Source organism: Hippocampus comes, unplaced genomic scaffold, assembly GCF_001891065.2.
Source record: "Hippocampus comes isolate QL1 unplaced genomic scaffold, H_comes_QL1_v1.1 scaffold102, whole genome shotgun sequence".
Taxonomy (NCBI): domain Eukaryota; kingdom Metazoa; phylum Chordata; class Actinopteri; order Syngnathiformes; family Syngnathidae; genus Hippocampus; species Hippocampus comes.
Genome location: NW_017805487.1, coordinates 195223 through 202538, shown reverse-complemented (window position 1 = coordinate 202538; position 7316 = coordinate 195223). Strand labels below are relative to the sequence as shown.

The 7316-nt window shown below is 51.5% G+C and overlaps 1 protein-coding gene and 1 long non-coding RNA gene across 6 annotated transcripts in view; one reads left to right on the top strand and one right to left on the bottom strand.

The window, feature by feature from the left end:
* The first annotated feature begins 5478 nt into the window (after positions 1 to 5478).
* On the top strand, positions 5479 to 6070 carry LOC109519571 (uncharacterized). Its single transcript, XR_002168983.1, has 2 exons — positions 5479 to 5523; positions 5833 to 6070. It is a non-coding gene; the product is annotated as an uncharacterized LOC109519571 (long non-coding RNA).
* The window catches only part of slc4a4a (solute carrier family 4 member 4a), a 39726-nt gene continuing 38373 nt past the window's right edge, over positions 5964 to 7316 (bottom strand). For all 5 annotated transcript variants that reach the window (XM_019876187.1, XM_019876186.1, XM_019876188.1 and 2 more), the window contains one exon: positions 5964 to 6895. The gene's annotated coding sequence lies outside the window, so the exon portion shown is untranslated. The remainder of the gene's footprint in view (positions 6896 to 7316) is intronic.

The following is a 7316-nucleotide window of genomic DNA, read 5'->3' as shown; positions in this document are numbered from 1 at the left end:
AACGCGGGCGAGGGGGGAGGGGGAGGGGTCCGACCGCGACAATATGCGCACACCCATCGTTATCATGCAGGTCGCAGCCGGTGTGAGCATTTTCGATGCGTGCAACGTGGATGCGACCGCAACCCCCCCCCCCAAGGCTCCCCAAGAGACTTGCAAAACGAGCGCATTTCACGCGCGCAGCCAATCGCGAACAAGCGCGCGCGGCCGCACATCAGAAAGGTCGCTCGCATCCGTCGCCGCCACGTCGAAGCCAAAGAAAGACTCGGCGAGTCCATCGAGGGAGGCGGAAGAACAAAAGGCTACAAACGGGTAGGAGGTTCAATTCCGGGTCGTGGCCTTTTGGGCGCTCTCCTCCCTCCCCCTTCTCTGCCACGGTAATACACCCCCACCCAGAAAATGCTCAACGCTCCAAATTGTCCCCAAGCTGGTCTCTGTGTGTGTGCCCTGCACTTTGCCAGCCCACCGCAGGGCAGACGTACACCCCCCGACCGCCAAATTGCGATTTCAACATTTTTGAAGGCTTCAACAACGGTACAATTGTGACGTTCCCCCAGAGTCGGCGCCATCCCACTTCCTGACATCTGAACCCGGTCCGCTTCGGTACTCGTACTCCTCTTTCATTTCTGAAAACCATGCGTGAATGGGGATGGGCGGACAAACAGAAAAGCAAACATTTCGGCTCACGTTTTGATCGGAATCTTGGAATTGTTGGCTATTTTGGTTCTCCCGCCTTTGCTTTTCTTTGCCAACTGCTCGCCGTCCCCGATTTGGTCTTCGTCGGCCTCGTTTCGCCTCGGTCCGGGTTTGTTCACAAAAGAACTTTGGCAAGAGCTCTTCCCGGACACGCGCTGAGCTGGGAGCGGGCCGTCCTCCCGTCAACCCATCACAGCGTCTTGGCTTCTTCTTTGCCACTCCTTTTTTTTTTTCGCTTTTGTCTAGCAATCATCTCCAGGCGATCGCAGGCTTGCTATTTTCCATCTTTGGTGACGGTCAATCAATCTCCTTTGCCGGCCCGATCACAGACAATGTCAAGCGATGGCGGAGAAAAAGCCAAAGAGGCAAACCCCCCTGCGGACCACATCATCGACGATCCGTCGATCACAAATCAGCCGTTGGTCGGCGGGCCCGGCCCGGGCTCGGTCGCTTGGAACGAGCGAGACCGTTGGCGGTCAATCGGTCGATCCCCCGCGAGCCGCTTGATGGACGGCGACATCGCTCGTTTGTTCGGGTGGACCGGCGGTGGAAATCATGCAAATGGCTGGTGAGGAAAAGCGGATCAGAGAATGGATGCGCGCGCTCTCGTGAACAGCTGGCGTGCCAACGTCTCACGTGACGTCGATGATGGCGCTCCACTTTTTTTTTTTAGCTGTCACAAGAAAAGCATCAGCCAAAATATGCACCGTTAATCCTCGTCTGTTTCTTTGAACTATTTTTACAGTCGCAAACGCCAGGATGTGCTCGGCGGGGATTAGGAGGCAACTTTGCTGACGGGAGCGGACTCAAAATGCACAGCGGGCCTCAGCAAAAAAGAAAAAAGCAAAGAAAAGATTGACGGATGCCGATTGGCCGAGACGTGGCGGCGGCGTCCGGGGCCGATGCTTTGTGACGTGCCGGCGTCTCCTTTGGCCGACGGCCGAGGAAGCCGGGCGGGCCTTCATCTGCATGGCAAATTTTTCTGCTTCCACCTGCTAAAAATGCACACGAGCACAAAGCCGGCGCGCCGCCTGACACGCTTCATTCACATCACGCTTTGCTTTTTCTTGTTTCCAGGCCATGGCGCTCAGCGACCTGAAAAAGCTTTCCAAATGGCTCAACGTCACACACGACAAACTTGCCCGATCGATAAACAATCAAACAGCTCATGTGTGTGTGTGTGAGTTGTGAACGTGTTCCAGAAGGCCTGTGGGAGAGGCTTTCAATGGGAGATGTCAGCAGAAGTTCGTTGGCTCAATAGTGAGAGAGCATTTTTGCGGTGTGCGATTTTTAGATCTGTGAGCAAAAAACACTTTTGTCGTGTGTTTGCCAGTGTTGGGGGGGTTTACCCAAAAGTCGTCATCCGTCGTTCCCCCCCCCTTGCACTTTGAATGAAATTCCTCTCTGGCATTCACCACCAGATGGCTGAGTGGCGCTCGCCCGATACGGCACCAGGAGGCCGAGCGAGCGCGGCCGCAGTTTTCCCTCAATTGAAAAAGCAATTTTTCAAGACCATTTGTGTTTGCTGACGTTTTTTTTCGGCACCGCTGGCGAGCCTGGCGCACATCATGGGCAAATTGGGCTCCTCCCACGGCTGCGGTTGTCAATGTGGATGGAAAGCGTCAGCGTGGGGCGGCCGGAAGAGGAGATTCCCCGTAGCGAGGCGGCTCCGCAGCACGCGGCTGCGGCCTTTGACTGACCGGTTGGGAGGGACCCGGGGCCGGGGGCCGGGATGCGGATGACAGATTCCCGGCGGGTGGTGAGCTCTCTCGCTCTCTCGCTCTCTCTTGATGTGGAAACGGCGCCCGGGTGAGAAGCGGGAGGCCAATTAAAATCTTCAGGCTCGACACTCGTTCTGAAGAGGGGAGGGACGATTCCGTTTCCATTTGAGGCTACCGATCGCTTTGAGAGGGTTTCTCATTGTCATTTTATAATATGAAGCACTGAAGATTCCTTCCAATAGACGACTTGTAGCGTCAATTGGACACTGTGCAGCGATGGCTGTTTGAAAGCGCTCAATAAATACATTTGAGATGAGGTATGGATAGACAGAGCCGGCAAGTGGCGTCTTGAAATCGCTCCATTGATGAATCGGACTTTTCCACTTGTAGCTTCCGCAGAGCTTGGAAGCGAGATTTGACCCGGGTCAAATCTCGCTTTCAAAACAGAAGAGAAAGGTCAAACGCAGCCACGCTCAGGCCCGATCGTCCTCCGGTGGTGGGGTCGGCGACATGCTAAGGCGCTAATGCGGCTGCCAAACTCTGGCACGTCTTCTCCATTACAGGGAAAAAGAGCCCATTTGAAGGCACGTGTCCAAACGGGAAACGAGCCCAATCAGCCGCAAAAACAACAGGCGTGAAATTCTATAACGCCAACCGTGACTGCGAATAGCGCTTTCCAAATGCGCTCGCAGACGCTTAATGGGAGCGGAATTGAGAGAGGCGGCCATTTGGTGACGCTTCCATTTGGGCCCGGGGAGGCGGGCGCATGAAGTCGCCCGCTTTCCGGGGAAGCCATTTGGACCGTTTCCGAGGTGGGAGCGAGCGTTCTTACAGCGGATCCAATGCGCCGTTTCAAATAGGGCGCAAAGATGTTTTTTTTTTCATCATCCAAACAACCCCTTTGTCCTCTTCTTAGGGGGCTCTTGGGTGGCAGAGGGGGGTGGCTTGTCGTCACCCACCTTACCGCATTCACTGGAGATGGCCCCAAATGAAAACAAAAACATTTCAATCGCCTATTTTTAGACGGGCAAGATAAAGAGCAGATCTACATCGTGGCTGTTTCGTTCATCGCCCTCATCTGTTTTCGCGCTCTCGCATCTGCTCTGGACCGCGCCCATCGACTCCCGTTCAGTTTGACACGCACAGCGGCTCCTCTTCAAGGACCGCTGGCCGAGCGCCCGTTGCAACATCCCGCGGGTTAACGGGCTAACTGGGCACAGGTGGGTGCCGCACGGCGCCGGGCACGCCGCTGACACTCAGTCACAGGCCGTCCCGTTGGAACGATGGAGCACGTTACCGACCGTTTTAGCCGCTTGTCTTAGCCTTTCAAATGCCCTAACTTCTTTCATTCTTAACACGGTGACAACACTTCTCCAACCCTCTGTTGTTGCTTGACTCCAGTGACATTGGTCTTGCTGTGAAAAAAAAAAAAAGTTGAATTATTTTCTTGTAAGAGGGAAGAATCAGATGCCAACAAAATTAGCCTCTGCTACCAGGTTAGCAATCACGATTAGCATTAGGGCGCTTGCGATGACCACTTTAGGTCAACAAAAGCCAACGATCATTCAGCTCTCAAACACATCATGTCGTGTGCATTACACGTGTGTGTAAATGACTTCTTGATGGTACTTCAACAACATGAGAAAACTTCCAGTTCCTTCTACCCTCTCGACGTTTAGCTCTTTGTTGCCCCCAACTGGGTAAAATGGAGTAGGGCAGCAGAATGTTTGCGGCTTTTTTGCACCCCCCCGCGACCCGGCGATGCATTTCCAATGGCTCGCCGATGTGTTGGCAGTGCGCGTGTGTATCCGGGTCATGACGTCCCGCTTTGACGTCAGCGCGTGAATGCTCCGACTCGTTTGCTAATTGGGCCGAATGCTCCCGACTGCGCGCCAGATGAGCCGCGGTGGGTGGGCGACATTCGCGCGGTGCGGCGCGGCGCGGCGGCTCCCCCGTCATCTCTTTGGACCTCACTGGCAGGTCGGAGTTCGCTTCGTTAGCTGCAAATGAGTCCATTCGTGACGGATGGCCGCGTCTTTTATGAGGGAAGCTCACCGCTACCTCTTGCTTTTTACACTCAAAGGTACCGTCTACGATTTCAAAATCTCGAGAAACGAGTCAGAATGGGTCAACGCATGACTTGATATGATTATTACCACGACGAAAATAGTTGTTTTTAATTAGCGAGACAAAGTTACAGTGATGATCTTTATTTTTCTTTTTTTACTCGAATAGAACATGACCATGTTTTAAATCAGCATCGTTTTTTGGAGCTCAAGTCAGAATATTCGATCAAAAGTTCTTAAGTCACAGGAGAGGAAAAATAGAACGTTACAGCAATAAGATGTTTGACCGCAATAAAAATACATCCCAATTTTAGTCAATGTTTACATGAAAAGTGAAAGTTGTAGAATGGCACGTGTTAGCGACTAGAGTTGCGACTAACGTCTCAAGACGAAAACCACGTGAATGACACGAGAAGAAGAGTTTTCTTCAAAAGGACAAAACGTGAGCCAATGAACGTGCTCCTTCGTTTCCCCGATGGCCGAAGGGCGCACAATTGGCCTCCCCTCTCCTGCAATGGGGCGGAACGAACACAAGAGGGAGCTGTGCCTTCACTCATTCATCGCGGATGCTTTTCATTCGAGTCGCGCGCGAGTCACTCAAGGGGCAACAGCGCGTCTCTTTCAGAGCTTTTTTATTTTCAATGTACATTTCATTTGAAAAATAGAATTTCTAAAGTAGTCACTCTAAAAAGCCCTCCGTCCAACCCCCCCAAAAAAGTGAATGATGAAAAGCCCCCCACCCTCCAAAAAAAAGTTGTTGTTTTTTTTTTTTAGATGCATTGATTCTTAGTGATTTTATTCTGGCTGAAAAAGCAAAAGCAACAAAAACAGGAGGACTAGAAATCCTAATCACATGGTTACTTTGGCTGACGGGCTAACATGCTGCTGAATAGGCCACTCGGCTACTCGGGTCGCCTAAATGACAGGATACACCAAAGCTCCTTCGTGGAATTGCCAGTGCCTTTAAACGGCATTCGAGGGGAGTTGTGCTATTGAAAGCTAGCTCGAGAAGCGCTTCCCATCATCACCCTGAAGATGTCAAAGTCTCGCCTGGATTACAAGGCACGGGGCACCTTTCTTTCCGCTGACCAAAGATGCTTCAAATCACTTCGCGTGCTTCTTAACCTGATATCTGGGGTGTCTTAGGACTCCAATTTTGCGTTAGAGACTTTGAGTGTCTCCCCCCTCGCCGGAAACGTCAGATCTGTCGCTTGAGCGTTGCCTGGGTGACGGGGGCACTGGACCGCGTTTCTTGAGACAGTCTTCAAGAATTTGCTTTGATTTTTGGGGACTTTTTACGATTAAAAATGTTGGCATCACCCTGGAGATGTCCGATCCCAAATTGCTTCCAGAGATTTTCTTATCTTTCCGAACAGGATATTTGAGTTGTTTTGTGACTCAAAGTTAGCCGAAGCATCGGTCGGCCTCACGCTTGAGCTGCCAAATCTGCATCTTTCTTGATGTATTATCAGGATTTTTTTTTTGGGGGGGGGGGTTGATTTTGGAATTTGATTTCCAGAGTTCATGCTAAGCTAACTAGCGCAACTTTTCTTCAAATTTATTTTCAGAGCTGGGGGGCGGGGGGGGTTCTTAATAGAAAGAAAAAAACTATATGTATTTAATAGTCTTGATTTCAAGAGTACTTGAAAAACAAACAAAAATCACAGAAATGGAGAAAGCGACTATTTCGGGGTGAAAAACATCATTTGTGATTTGTCCTTGACTTTGGATTCCGGTACGAGTGATGGACCTCGTCAGCCGCTTGAAAGGCAACGCAGCGCATTTGCCAACACGATATTGCTCCCAGTTGAGGAAAACGCCACATGCGTCCTCAATGCGCACAACAACAAATGATTACAAAATGAAGCACTAAAATAAATGTTTTCAATTGAATCTAGTACGAAAAACACAAATCAGAAAGGGTGTCCGGTTCATTGTTAATTCAGCATTAATAACTATTCAATCACATGAGCACACCTTTTCCGTCTAGAATCCCCCACAATCACTCGACACTTGTTCATCGGAAACAAGAGGTCGACTCTAAAAATGAACTTTTCCTGCGACGGGAAAAGGTCGTCATAATATCGCACCGATTTTTTTTTCCTTTTTACATATTTGAGGATCGAAAAGTAGAGACGGATGATCGAAAAGGAAAAGCAAGCAAGGGAGGGAAAAGCACAGAGCCGCGGTCGCGTCCAACAAGTCGTCGTCGCGTTAGCTTGCTCGCTGTGTTTTGGCGGCGGCGGCGGCGATGGCGGTTGTCGGCCGCGGGCGTCGCCCCCGCCGGGAGTGGCGGCTCGGCGGACCTACAGAGATGTCTCGGATCCTCGACCGGGCCAGAAGAAAGGGTGGCCGTCGTCCGGGTCCATGTCTATTCTAATCTGAGGCGGCGGCTTCAGCGGACTCGTCTCGGGGCTGAAACACAACGACGGCGGCCGGTCAAGCAAAAAAAAATTATCCTTGCCGTCCCACGTGCCAGTCCAAAGGCCGCATTTTGAATCGGATGCGGAATTTGAATTACGGCCGTCCGTTTCCATCAATCGCAACTCTGCCCAAGTGGACGCCGTCGAGCCTTTCAAAAGGATTGGCGAGTTACGACATTGGACCCTCTCGTGCGATATTGTCTTGTCGCCGATCCGTTGGCTCGTTCCCATCGCTAAACGAGCAGCAACAACAACAATTGGTTCCTCAGCACGAAGCGGGAAAAAAAAACCCCAAAAGGGTTAGCGAAAGCGTCCCCGTCGATGCGTCTCGATCGAAGCTGCCAAAAAGGTTTGCCACTGCGTGCGCGGAAGTGACGGCGTCAGTTGAAGCCAGAATACGCTCCCCTCCGGTG